The sequence below is a fragment of the Nomia melanderi genome, chromosome 5 (genome assembly GCF_051020985.1).
Source record: "Nomia melanderi isolate GNS246 chromosome 5, iyNomMela1, whole genome shotgun sequence".
In the NCBI taxonomy this organism is placed as follows: Eukaryota; Metazoa; Arthropoda; class Insecta; order Hymenoptera; family Halictidae; genus Nomia; species Nomia melanderi.
In genome coordinates this window covers 13,261,007-13,275,579 of record NC_135003.1, presented here as the reverse complement: position 1 = coordinate 13,275,579, position 14,573 = coordinate 13,261,007, and the positions used below count along the sequence as shown (strand labels likewise).

The following is a 14,573-nucleotide window of genomic DNA, read 5'->3' as shown; positions in this document are numbered from 1 at the left end:
GTACGGAAGCACCGAGGCACCGAGAAGAATGGGAGTGATTACATGGCGAACCCTGAGCGCTGTGCACGGGACCAGTGCGTCACGCTGCCTGAAGGTTCCTTCGCTCTCCGTCCGAGTTAGACTCGACTACCCTCGGGGGAACGGAAGTGACGAACGGACACGATGTTCAATTTAACGAAGAATGAAGTGGACGTTGTTTTGGGAACGTGAGACCGAGGACCCATTGATCGGTAAGTATGGAAGTATAATGTCGAAAATGATGTTTCGATCATTATCAGATCGATCGCTTGTAATAATGAAACGTGAAGTGAAAATATTATGGCACCGTTCGGAAGTGTCGGAGCAAGGACCGAATCGATCGGTGAATATGGAAAAACGACCGATCTAAACAATAGGTTTGAAGTTCTCATTAACTTCGACGAACTTTATATTTTTTAGATTCTTATCAACGCTACACTGCTATGACACCTTGCATATATTCCATTTGATCCACGAACCTAATTATTCCCAGAATTCGTTAGAAATGTTTCAGATGCAATTTTTCTGTTCCAAGGGGCCACTAATTTAATACACAATTTCTCTGTGCAATCCGACTCCATAGAGGACTCAATAATCGTTTAATCGCCGATCGAATCGTTAATCAAGAAACACTCGCAACGTTACACGGGCCATTTAACGAAGTCGATTTCCTCGCGAAGGAAAAAATACGTGAAATAATCAAACGAAAGTTTTACCCGCAGCTGGAGAGAGGAAGTCGTAATCGAATTTCTCGATATAATACGGCTCTTCCGAAGTAACGTTGTGCCCTGTTCCGGTACGCGATTGAGAAGTTGATCCAACGCATCTGGCATACCACATCCTGCGGAATATACGAGTCATCGCGTGGCCCACAATCAAAGTAAATGACGACACTGTAAAGGAAAGGTCAAATGAAAGGGGAGTATCGGGGCCCGAGGAAGATGAAGTCGTTCCACGTGAAACTATGAGAAGCCGATAGGTGGATATCGTTCCCTCGGGATCGTGGTTACCGTTCGCAACATCAAAGGATACACTTTCCCCGAGTCGAAGATTTAGCATTGTCTAGCAAGCCGCTGAGGGCTGTACCTAAACTGCCTTAAAAGCCCGTGTAATGGGCCCGTTGAGCCACCCACGTGGAAACAGAGCGTAGGGCGACCTAATAAAACCGCAATCCAGCCTGGAAGAAAGCGTCCCACGTTTTCACACAATTCCGCCCTCCATGGTCTATATATAATGGACCTCGAGGTGTTACTTTCTTCTAAGAACCTTCCCCCTTTCGATCCACCGATATTCTCACGAAACGTGAAGATTTGTAAAAAAGTCCTGTATATTATGAGAAAGTTTGGAATCGATTTGAGTTCCTAGAATAACAGCATGAATAAAACAAATGAAAGCTGGACAGTGATCCAGTTATTAAGCGAATACACTGTATTCTCAAGTAATGATTAAAACAGAAACATCAAATCAGAAATTTTGCATAAACCATTTAAATAGAATTGTATGTCAATGGTGCGTAGCCATGGTGCATTAAAATGTTCGAAGAAACAAAGTTCTTTAATTAAGTCGTTATGTCCAGGAAGAAAGAAATAAAGTTTCGTTGGGAAGAGCACCAATCAGGTGTCGGCATAAAGATGTCGTGCACGTGCGGTGCCATATCTTTGGGGGTGGCACGGGTCAGAGACGCGCGGCGGAGAATGCCTTTATTGAAAGGAACTTCTTTATGGTCTTAAGTCGATACTTGCCGCGTCAGAAGTAGCGGGCCAATGTTCCGAGGCAGCCATTATTTCAGAATTTCCAGATCTCGTAGCTGCATTGTGGCTTAATTCGCTCACTCGCTACGGCCGCGATGGGTGGTCGGTATAGATTTCCTCCGTGTTTCCCATACGAACGCACCCCGTTGAGCGGATGCGAGGTCACAAAAGAAACTGTACCGGTCAATTGATAGTTCGTTCCAAACGACTGTCATTTTTTAAGTCGAGATGCGCAGCGCACGAAATATTCGAATGGCGTTTACTTTGCGTTCGATAATTCAAAATTAATTATAAAATGTAAATTTTAGTACATTACGTAGATGTATGAGTTTTACTAGACAGTTTTGTGTTTATGAAATTTAGTACTATTATAACGAAATCTGAAGATTTTAATTAAAGAAATTAACGACGATGAATGAAGTATGCTCGATCAAGTCGTCACGATTACCTGATTTGAATAGATCCCAAAATTATATGAGATTACCTCTAGAAAGCTATAAATTATCCGGATTTTTTAATCCTGTGACCTCATAACCTTAATACTCATTTTTACCTCTGCACTCATGAATTTCGTAATTTACACCATTCAAGTGGACCTCTCGCGGGTAGAAGTTTTTATCGAGGATCGGGCAGCAGATGTTGAGTTACGAGCAGAATGGAAACCGTGAAGTACATTGAAGATAGTGAGTTTATATATTAAAGTAAGGCTCGTAAAAAAGATCTGATATTGTAGAGACTTTCCTGCAGCGATATTCGTGATAATCAATGCCAATGTTTGTGAAAGTAGTTATTACAGAAAAAGAATCAGATATGTATACGCGCTTGTATCTCGTGTACAGGATGAAACTGGGACGAGACAACGGAACATGCAAACAAATTTAATCTTACTTTCAATTGCACAAAATCGTGCAATTTTTGTCTAAATGATCACTTTGTCATTTGACGTATAACTACTACGTTTCATTATTTCTATATATCGAAGAATTCTTACTTTTATTGTACTTTATACTTTTATTGTCAAATATTTATATGTCACTAGGAATTAATATGATAATAATATTTACTATTGTCAGTGTTATTGTTCAAAACTTATTCAAACTTAGAGCAACGGTTTGCAGCCCAGAAGACGTTTAAAATGTTCCACATTCCAAATGTATTGTGTAAGTGAGCGTACTGTATGAAAATAGTTCAAAAAATTCGGTATGCGGAATTGAAGACTCAAAGATGAGTCGCGAGAAGGGCGTCCTAGTACCATTAATGACGATGATTTGCGAAACGTTACCCACGAAGAATCATAAACCACGTGTAAACTGTTTGCTACAAGTTTCCAAGTTAGCGAAGAAAAACCCAGCACCTGTATAAACGAAGTTAATAGTATCTACTGTCGGTTTTAAGCTACTGGAACTGCACCTTCCGGAAGACTTGATGTTTGTAATTCAAATTATTGCGAAATTAGATAGATTCTAAGCTCGCATGTTCAGAATTTCCTCCTTTAAAAATAGAACATGTCTCGTTGACATATCCACAGTCTGGACGTCTAATGTAAGTTTCAAAATTTTACACAAAGATAAGAATCTTGTAAAATGATTTCCCAATTAATTACACTTATAATACATGTTATCCTCAATAACGTCCATCCCAATACACTTTATTTAATTGCATGTAAATAAATTTGACATTCGATCGTTATAAACCTTATTTCACCCAATTCAAATCAAATAATACTAAAACCTTTAATACTAATATGTAACATAGTTAATATTCATATAAGAGTGAATCTGATAGTAAGAACATTAATTTTGTTAATCATCATTAATATGTACAGCGAAAGATGAAAAGAAATATATTAAGAGGATGAAACAACCATTAAAAATATTAAAATCTTTTCTGTATAGATGATAATATTGCGAACATGTCAGATACAACTTGTAAAGTATGAAGCATTTCATAGGACGTAAGAAGTTGCAACTGCAAGAGGAGACGATTTATTTCTTCGCTTTAAGGCCGGTCTTTTACGTAAGAAGTTGCCTATACGTTGCGTATATGTTGCCGATGCGAGTACCATAACGCCTGTCCAGTGATTGGCAAGTATGCATTGATTACCACCCATAAGGAAACGACAGTTAAGAGAACTTCTAATTTACAACTTATTAAATTTTCCCTCCTTGTTTCTCCGCTCCTGTAACCGAGTCGCTAACTATGCGGTCGTTCGCTTGCAAAGTCCTCTTGTCCTTGATCTTCGCCAAGTGATTTATGAAGACTCATTGACAACGACACGGCGTGCACATATCCGACGGGAGATCTGTCAATAAAACTGGCAACCGGTATTCCATCTTTGGACACAAGTGCTCACCGAAATATTATTAGAAAATATTAACAGTATCAGGAAATAAGCTTGAGTAAATCTCAGCGTGAAAACTTTAAGGATAACGAGTGAAGAACTCGAACGCGGATAGAGACCATCTAGAACATATCTTGCAAACAACACAGTTAACAATTATCAAGTAATTGTTTTATGACAAAGAATTGATATTCTTTATTAGACTGTAAGTGTGCATATATTTTTCAGAATGTCCAATTAACCAAAGTGTAACGAAGAAAAAATTGTATTAGATAAAAATAAATTTTATATTAACAAAATATATATTTATATTGATATTTCTATTATATTATATTATTTACACCAATATTTATATCAATGATATTAATTAATCAAATTTCCATTCTTCCTATCACTGTATTTTCAGTTTTGCTACTTTCATTCTTTCTTCGAAGGTGATTTTCCCATACAATTCTGCTCTCCACGGTAGTCCAAACTAGGTGGTCCAGCTAAGAATAATTTCAGATGAGACACAATAGTACACGGTAGCTCGCTGGAGTCAACGGAGAGCCACAGTAACATTAATTTCGACCTGGGAGGCATTTCATCCGCCCAATGGAAGAAGTAAGAAGTTCCTCGTGTCGAATCGCCCACAATCGTGTCAATATGGTTGAAGTTAGCGTTCCTGCGCATTATCTGCCGAATGTCATTGCTGACTACCTTTTCCTGTTCCAGAAAAGAAACTTAAATAAGGGCGCAGAGGAGGGTGCGCAAACGAAACGACTGAAGCTTTTCAACGAATCGTTTCAATGACGATCATAGAGCCATCGAGTTAATCCGACTTCGTGACTGCGCGTGAATCGAAATCCAAACAATACTGCGCTCCTGTATGGAAACGGAAGTCCATTTTTTTGTGAAGATTGAGTTTTTCCGTGAGCAATAGACTGCACTAAATGAATAGTTTCTTGAGAGTCTGAAGAAGCTGAGGAAAATAATAAATGGCCATGATTTTTAAGGCATTTAAATTGTAACGCGATTCTGTAAGTTTCCACGACCGTGGAAATTTAATTATTTATCGCGAATATAATGAAGTTGTAGAATAAAAATATAGTGAATAGAATGTAACTTTCTAGTGTACAAAACTCGTAGAATAATTGAATGATGGTTTTTATAAATCGTAATCAGACAATACTTTTCTTGTAAATAACAAAATTGTGGATACGGAAAACTGAGTCTTTTTTCATATTTACTATATATTTAAAAAAGATTAAAGTAACTTGATTTTTAATAATAAAATGAAAATAAATTTTTAAGAAATTCCTATTTCAGTATGAACATTCGCAGCCTGATTGTCGCACTTAATATCATCCAAGAAAATTTGCAATGCTTCCCGTAATCTAACAGAGTAAAGATTAAAAGTAAAAATTCATTTCGACGCCAACGTAACTTTACAATGTAACACATTCTCCTATAAAAAGGAAAATCTGTGAAAAAATAAGAAAGGGTGGAAGTGGGTGTAACCCGGATCCCATTAATGTGTACTTCCTCTGTCCCGAACGATTTAATTAGAAACCGATCGTGCCCCGAGACAATCGAACTTGGGATCAGTCAAGAACAGCTCTATACAGACCCAATGTTTAAGGATTGACAAATAACAATTAGACACCTGTTACGCGGATCATCCTCCGTCTTTTTTGTCATAATCCTCCCGATAGAGAGGTTCTCAATGAAGTCCCCTTTCATCGTTTCACCAAGCTCCTCCCACGCTTCCTCCTTCTTCCTTCTTTCACCTTCCACTTTCTTTCACGAGATTCACTCTCGTTCCCACATTAGCTTCCCCCGACTACCTTTTCTTTTAACCAATAACCGCGGAGACGTTAGAATGTTCACAATGGAGAGGGAACATGTTCGATTTCCTCGCGTGAGATTTTTTCCATCGATAGCGGCAGTTGGGGTAGGTAACGCAAGATTTTAAAACGAAACGATTAAGGTGGACAGCTATTTTAGCGAGTATATATATTCACCGGCAACGTGAAATCCGAGACAAATCATTCTGATCGGTTGTTGGCACGAAAACGATAGCATGTAATAAGTTTCGCGGCGGCGAAGAAAGAAGGGGTTGAACGATAGCGGAAAAATGATGCACAGAGGGGCCGACAAGTTGCAAAGGTACCGGGGCTTGTAAAAATTACCATGTGATATACGACGCCGTTACCGGGATTGGAGCTAATTACCACCCAGAAGCGACGTCCACATCCCCGGTAATAGTGAATCAACGTTGGCTGACCTATTCGCGACCATAGAACCCGACCTCGGCGTCGACCTCGCCGATTTATTTGCTCGTAACGAGGTAAAAAGACCAGAAGATAAAGGAAGATAACGCGGGGAGGGAAGTTTTACACGCGGCAAGGTAATATTCATCGTCGTTCATATATCTTTCATCACCGAGTGTCGTGAGCGTCCTCAGCATCGCCGATGGTAATCATAGTTCCCGTTTTCGTCGCTACCGTTGCCGTTTAGCTAATACCGACCGCCATCTCAACAGAACGGAAGCCAACGAAACGGTCTGCGTTCGTTAAAGACGATTTTCCTATTTGCCGAGTACCGAAACAACAACAGTTATCGTGCTTCCAGCTATTTCTTGGATAACTCTTGGCTACGGATTGGGGATCCTGCGTTGGTTGACCTTGAAATCACCTTGTGAAGATCGTGGTTTTTAACAATTTCTATATACTTGTTACCACTGATTTTGGTTTTTCAGATATTGGTCTTTATATAAGAATATTTTCATTTCTTTAGGGTATCAGTTAAATTATTGTTACATTCAGGTTAAGCTTGATTTGTATGTAAATGTGATAATGAATGAAATAATAACTGTACTTTTATAATTGAGAAAATTTCAATCGGTTCAAACTATCAATGTTTCACATTGACAACTGAAAACGTAAATGTGGAAAGAATGTCAGAAGCATTTACTTTATGAATGAACAATTATATATTATTTATGTTAACGTTCGAGGAAGATATATTAGATATGACCGTACAGTGTGTGGTTACACACACCTAAAATGTTAGGTTTATAAAATAATATAAACTTATCATAATCGCAAATTCTGTTACAAGTATTTCATCTTTCACTTGTCGCTACAGCGGAGAGAACTTAAGCTTCTGCAACACTCTAATGATAGTCGTCACGTGTAAAATTCCGTATGGAGAGGATCTGATGGGGCCGTTTGTTTAGCCCGTTTACTAAATTGCCAGTTTCGTATTTACCAAGCTATAATTTTGTCTACCCTTTAATGTGCGCATTTTCCAGTTAAATTTGAAATATACATAAATATACACCTATGTATATTCCTGCAGTCTTGCATTAATACCGTTACCACGAAGATTCGACTTCCCCGTGCGCGATTTTCAACGAAATGTAGACACATGAAAACTCGTTTTACGATTTTCGAAAATTCAACATATTCGACGTTTTGCACGGTAACTGAAATAAAGTCGATCGTGAGTAATAATAATAATTAAAATAAATAAATACAATAATAAATGATAATAAATTAAATAAAAACTAATTTAGCATTATTAATTGTACAATGAATGCTTGTGAAATGAATTTTCAATTATTCATGGGAAAATTCAATGTTAAGACGGAAGTTTTCACATTAAAAAAATTCAAACAGCTGTAATGTGAAAATTTTCAAGGGTTGTCCGAATTGTCAGAAATACGCACGTCTCGGAATTATTCTCGAGGATGATCAGGTAAAATGGTAAAGTCTACGCGAAGAAAATTCCAACAGTTTTACTAGAAATAAGTGTCCACCATAAAAAGTAATGAATTCTTCATAAATTCATGCTTTGATACTTTGAATATTAGGGAGATTTATCAATTTTTCATTAAGCAAACAGACAGAAACTTCCTGCTTTTCTGCGCGCAGCTATCAATATACAGAAGCACCGTTAAGGTACCCAAATAAGCTACCGAGTGCGCGCTCGATCCAGCCATCGAAGCAGATTATTTATGGTTCGCACAGAAAACCTTAGTTTTGTTGGATAATTTTCTAAATTGCAGGTCTCGTAACCATTGACAGATAATTAACGACCCGCTGATAACGAAATGACAACGTACAGTTAAAATTCGTCGTCGAATCTATCGATCAAACGGATTAAACGAATCCTTCGAATAAATTGATCACCACCGTAAATTGATCGCGCGTGAATACCGTCTACATATACAAATACAACTGAAATAATTAGTCACGAAGACTCAACATTAAAAAAGTTGCTAATAACAATACTAATACATACGTCAAATATAACAAATCATAACTGATAGATCAAAAAGTAATATATCAATAAAAATACCGTGTAATATATCTTCTGACTTCACCTCGATGTTCTCTACAATATGGTAAAACAGAAATACGTGTTCCCATTTGCAAACCCCAAGATAACCTCGAATTCGCCAAGAAAACAGTTTCCGAAATTTTTTAACAAATATCTATCGCACACTCCATAACCTGCAACTTTTCTAAATTTTTCTCAAATGACTGCCGTTGAAAAATTGTGCGTCACGTTAGAAGTAGTGACGCCCTGTATACACGTATGAAAATTGGTCGAGAAGACATTTCCCAGGTGATCGTGCCAAAGAATTTCTCCAGACGCATACATTACGATAAACAGTGAAGTAGCAACACTGTCGGGTTCAACGAAAAGAAGTAAGAAACGTGCGACTCGACGACAGCTAGACAACCGTTACACGAAAAACATTGCAACGAGAAACGTCGCGTCGCGCCGCATCGATTCTACGCATTCTAACCTGTTAACGTTGTTCCACCGAAGTTGCGCTTGATCCCCGCAGACTGCGAGTGAAATCGTCGACGATGACCGATGTAATCTGCCAGAAGAGAGCCAGTCAGCGAAACGCCAGCGAGATCAGTGGGAAACGCCGGGAAACAAGGCCCCCGACCAATTAAGGCAAGCAACTATCATATCATCGCGAATAGTCCTCTTCTTGTGCGCGGCGCGATGTAACGAAAGGATATCTTTCCATCCTATGAACGTTATGACGTGTGGACACACGCGTGATACTGCACTACGTGTTATTACATTGTAGGTATATTTAACTGTTCAGGTACCGGTACCACGGATAAACGCGGGGACAGTACAGTTAGCACGTAGACAAACGCTTCTATTGCGACGCATTTTGGATAGACGTGCAAGTCAACATGGCGGCGCGTCGCGACGCGGGAAACGTATGCTAGGGAAATATCGTTTCCGTGGTGAAAAATCGATTTTATAGAATTAAAGAAACCAAGTGATTTGTTTACTTAAAAACGGGATATTTAGTAATAATAAATTTAATGATTTCCCTGTAAGGTAAATAAATATAAATAATAATAAATATTAAAAATATCGTATATAGTAGTAAAGTGGAACCAACGTCATAGTATTAACATACCAGTTTAAATATCTATGAGTATTTCTTAATTATTATCGTGATAATATGATAATCCTAATTTTCCTATGGAATTATTAAAGAATATCTGATTATTACAGAGAGAATCAAGTTAGCTTCATTTGTGTGAATGTTACAGACTTTTCTCCAGTGAAACTGTGATCTTACCCAGTGTGCAACGTTTCTGACGTAACCTAGACAGTTGTTGATGTCTGCCCCTTCAAAACGATGTTATTGGAAATGGTAAAGATTTTAAAAGTTCTAAAGCAATAGTTTCTTCATCGATGGACACGCGAATGAAGCAAAATGCAATTACGACGTTTTAGAATAAGAAAATGAGAAAGAAGAAAGAATGAGACTTCTGGAACTAGCACGACTCGCTTAATTGCACAATTAATCCTGAGGCCTGGAACGATCGGTCAAAATCATTCGCCGCGCTCGCGCGACCTCGAGGGGACATTCAGCGCGTAGATCTCGGTATTTAAAATGAATTTATAGATACATATAATAACCGTATTTCCTATGCGCACTTTCACGCGTGCATCGTTGCGCGCACCATACGTTTATAGCCGTAACAAATTTACTGCGGAGTTTTCTCAACGTTCCCCGAAACTTTTGTGGTACTTCGCTGGACAGGACAGTTGCCAAAGGAGACTGTTCGCCGAGTTATTTCACACCTATTAATTCATAACGAAAAGAAACCTGTTACCTGTGTCTTTTATTAGACATAAATTAACGAGGGGAAATTTATGTCATCTTGTCGTCCTCTCCTAAAATGCACGACACAAAAATTTCATACACAGCGATATTTCAGGTTTGATCTGAATGGCCGCGATAGAACAGTCATCGTATTTTTCATGGAAATTGGGACATCAACCGATTATCGTCAAATTTTGAAATACTAACCATTTAGACAAATGGTACCATTTTCATAATTATTTTGTTTCTATATGTTTCATATGTATTAGGAACTTCCATTAAACAGAAGAAAGAGGAGACATATTGATAAAAGTAGATTAATATTGAATCAGGTTTATTAGAATGATTATTATTTAAAATGTTACTTAAATGATGACTGAATTTATTTTATCTGGATTGCTTCATTATTTAGGATGTAGTGAGATGATTGTTTATAGTTTTTCTTGTTTCAATCGTTCTTTTAAAGATGCACTTGTTGATATTAAGGACAATGACTATGCAGAACAAATTCCAAATTTCATATTTTTCCAATACTTTTGCACACGCGTGCAAATTAAATGAAATTTGGATACAGTTATACGTAATTAATAGGCGATGATTAAAAATAGCATAAGTGACACATTGAATTAACGGGGAAATTTTCAGATTACGAAGCATATGTTTCATAGCTCGAACGCTAATTTCCCAAAGAATCGGATCCTGGAGCATTCGTCAAGTTTATAATTTATTGCCGTAGGCCGAGTTCAAGAATATACCAAATTAGATTCGTAAGGAAGTGGAAGACATTAAAATTCGAATTTACGACGTTAACGCATAAATGCATTCAATTATATGGAAGTACTCACTCCGCATTAATATGGGTGTAATATTTTATACGATCATAATTACTCGTAACTGTCTTCGGGGATATTTTCTAAGACGTACAGCAGAAGTGAGAACGAAAAAGAAATCGTGTAACGCGTGTGCGTCACGATGTTATCACTAATAACGTTGTTCCGCATGCACAGTTACACAAATTGGCGATCGAAACGGTGGTATATATAAAACAGATCAATCGGACGAAAACGGTGTAAGCAAAAAGTATCTAATCATCTAATAATCGCGAGATCGGTTCCTTGTTTTTCTTCTTAATTGAGTATTCGATTAATTGAACAATTATGCGACAATGGGCCATCACGTGCATCTTAAAATTACGTTCACTTACTTGCACGGAAATGTGTGGAAAATTTACATATTAGTAACAGTAATACCAGATGAAATGACCTGACCTCATTTAAGTCGTCGAATGTCTATTTCTCAATTGTTTTCAGTGGTATACTGAATCTTCCACAGAATCCTATTTAACTTATATTCTTCTTATACACAGGTTGCTGTAACAGTTTCAGAAAAAAAGTCACAAATAAGTTTCAACTAATGGCTTTATCACAAAATCATTCTTATAATTTCAACCCTTCGCCCTCCAAGAGTTTTCTTCCAAAAATACCCGACACACTTTCTCAAGAAATATAGTCAACGTTTCTTGAAACTAACTTGACGAGGAATCGCACATAAGTTAAAGAGAGAGGCTGTTTTATTTTAATATTTCACATATTAATGCATCATACGAAACTTAACATTAAACATTATACTTCATAGTTTTGCTGTACCAAAGCGAGTGGCGACTGAGAGGCGCCTATGGAGTGCAAGTTAATAATCTTAGGATAGGAAATTTTAAATGAGTCATTCTGACCAGTCTGGTGGTGCCAGTGTTAAACAGGTACAAGTATATGATCCAATTGAGCCATCATATTGCCAACGGGAAAGAATAAAACCGGCTGTTAGACAAAGTGGGGATAGAGTTCACAGTTGATCCAGTGAACAAATCCGAAGGAAAGATATCGCGGAAAGAGTGCCGATTCCGTAGTGGTAACGAGTCGAGATGGCCGAGAACATCGGCGGTGCCACTTCAAAGCGGGAATCCCGCGCAATCAGATTCTCTTGCCCTCTCTGCTCTTGCCTTCGCTTGAAAAACCGAGCGAGGAGCTACCACCTCTTCAGCCCTTCCTTCTTCTATCCTCTCTTTGGGCCGCTTGTTCGTAAGGATATCCAAAGTTAGCCACATTGAGCAACGATCATCTAGCAACCGAGTAACCGAGACACAGGGTGACTCGCGGGGAGATGGCCCACTTTTTCAATACTGGAACTAGGACAAGTCAAAATCATCTATTCCTGATTTCTTTCCGCAAGTATTCAGAAGGCGATATGATTCTCTGGGGGATTACCAAAGAAATTGGTCCAGCAAATGAGTCTCTCAACAGCCAATGCAGTTAAGTTCAGAAAAGAAAAATTGAGAAAACGAGTGCTCCGGCTTCTGAAATGATTATACAAGATATTTAGAAACTACAAAAAGAAGCGTTTTCTGTCTTAGAAAGGAATAAATCTTTTAATAACTAAAAAAAAGATTATTTATTCCATTAAAGCTTACAAAAATCAGAAAATATCAAAAAATGGATTTAACCGGATTTCTGAGCGACTCAAATATGAAAACACGATTGTAAATTGGTAGGAATCTCAATAGACGCACTCGTAGAGTTTCTATAGAAAAATTTCATTATAGTAATCAAGTGAAGCTATTTATTTTTCAAATCATTTCGTATGTTTAACCCCTTCAAGGTATCAATACCTGCGAAACGAGGAAACCGAAATGTCAACGGATGCGGTGGTTGCATTGTCAAATACAGAACACACGAAACGCAACAACAATAAGCATATACGTACAAGTGCAAAGCCACGTGTGTAGGTGCACGGCACACGATTGTATCGTATGTTGTATCGTGAACTCGGAATCCGCGAGTGGCGCTGAATGGCCGCGGTAAGAAAAAGGTAATGCGCCCCCCGAACATTTCGGATTCCAGCCGCACCAAAGAATAAGATTCTCTTTGCGACTCCCTATCCTTCTCCACCTCTACCTTCTCTCGTTCCCTCTGTTACACACGCTCCTTTCTCTTCTGTCTTCCCATTCTGTTGACCATTCCGTTTCTCTCTATCCAGCGGCCTTTGGGTTCCTTGACTTGGCGGATAATTATGTTCCCGGCCCTTATTCCTCGACTTCGAACCTCTCCATAAACGTATCGAACTCTCCTCCCGATTCAAGTCTCGCTCCTCTTCCTCCTTTGATACTCTTCTACTCCCTCGTTGTCAGCGTTGTCAGTTTTCTCCGATCTTCAACCCCTTCTTCTTTCTTCCTTCGTCTTCGTTCGTCTTTCTTCCTCTTCTTTCCCAACGACACTGGGTCCCCCGTTTCTTCTCCGTCGCCTTTCCTTTTATTCTTAACCCTTTTTCGCTCCTTCCCTTTGCTCTTTTCGTCCCCGAGCTGTCTCTTTGTCTCGCAAACAACTCTCACCGGCTCGATCTTTCTCGATCTACACGTCTCACGCCTCCTCTTGCACTCCGTTTTGCTCCATTTCGTCCCTCTCGCGGACCGCTGCGTGTCGTTGTCGCTCATCCGTGGACGTGACACTTCGTCTTCCGTACGATTCTGAAGCCACGGGCATGATACACCGACACACGATCGATGATCCGACCTGTATCGCCGATTCTTTCGCTTCCCTTCCTCTGCTGGGACAGGATACTCGCTACGATGTCTATGCGCCGATTGTTTTCTGAGTTTTCCGCTTGGACTTGTTACATCTTAAGCGAAAAATTCAATTGTTTAATCATTCTGATACAGGTTGCAGTGTTTTTCATTCTTAAATTCAAGTCCAAAGCTGATTCTATTGCTGAAGTCAATGCCAGTCATTTATTTCGTATATGTCTTTTTAATGTTTAAAAGACATTGCATTTGTATTTGATCTTCCAGCTCTTTTATATCATATCCACTTTTTAAACAATCCAATACGCGCCATTTTCTCCATGGGAAGTCATTCTTTTCACAATCTTAATTCACCTTTGCCAAGAAAAACCGCGCGAATTCAATTTAAACTCGTAAATCTGTATAAACGATTCAAACGAAAAAATGGGAGAATCTTAAAGATCGAATCTTCCCCACAAGAAAACTTATAATTGTAATCGTCTATCGCTTAGATATCGACCATAAGAAGATAAGAAGGATCGCGAGAAGATCATTACGTTGTAATAATATGATACTTAAATATCAATAACGCGATCATTCACTTATGGCATTGTGACAACTTCAACTGTGCTCACTTCCGCGAGAAAATAATCACCCTTAAGCAACGATTCCATGACGGTTAAAACAACTCGCAATAAACGTGCTGTTTCGAAATCGGCTCCTGAGAATTCTACCGGCACGGGGACGGTGCACGGATTTCCAGGTCGTGCACGAACG

General features: G+C 38.6%; 1 long non-coding RNA gene across 1 annotated transcript in view; it reads right to left on the bottom strand.

Annotated features, from left to right (window-relative positions):
* LOC143174562 (uncharacterized) overlaps positions 1–9,401 on the bottom strand; it is a 103,024-nt gene extending 93,623 nt beyond the window's left edge. Inside the window, exon 1 of the long non-coding RNA XR_012998709.1 lies at positions 8,909–9,401. This is a non-coding gene — a long non-coding RNA (uncharacterized LOC143174562). The remainder of the gene's footprint in view (positions 1–8,908) is intronic.
* Positions 9,402–14,573: the final 5,172 nt, after the last annotated feature.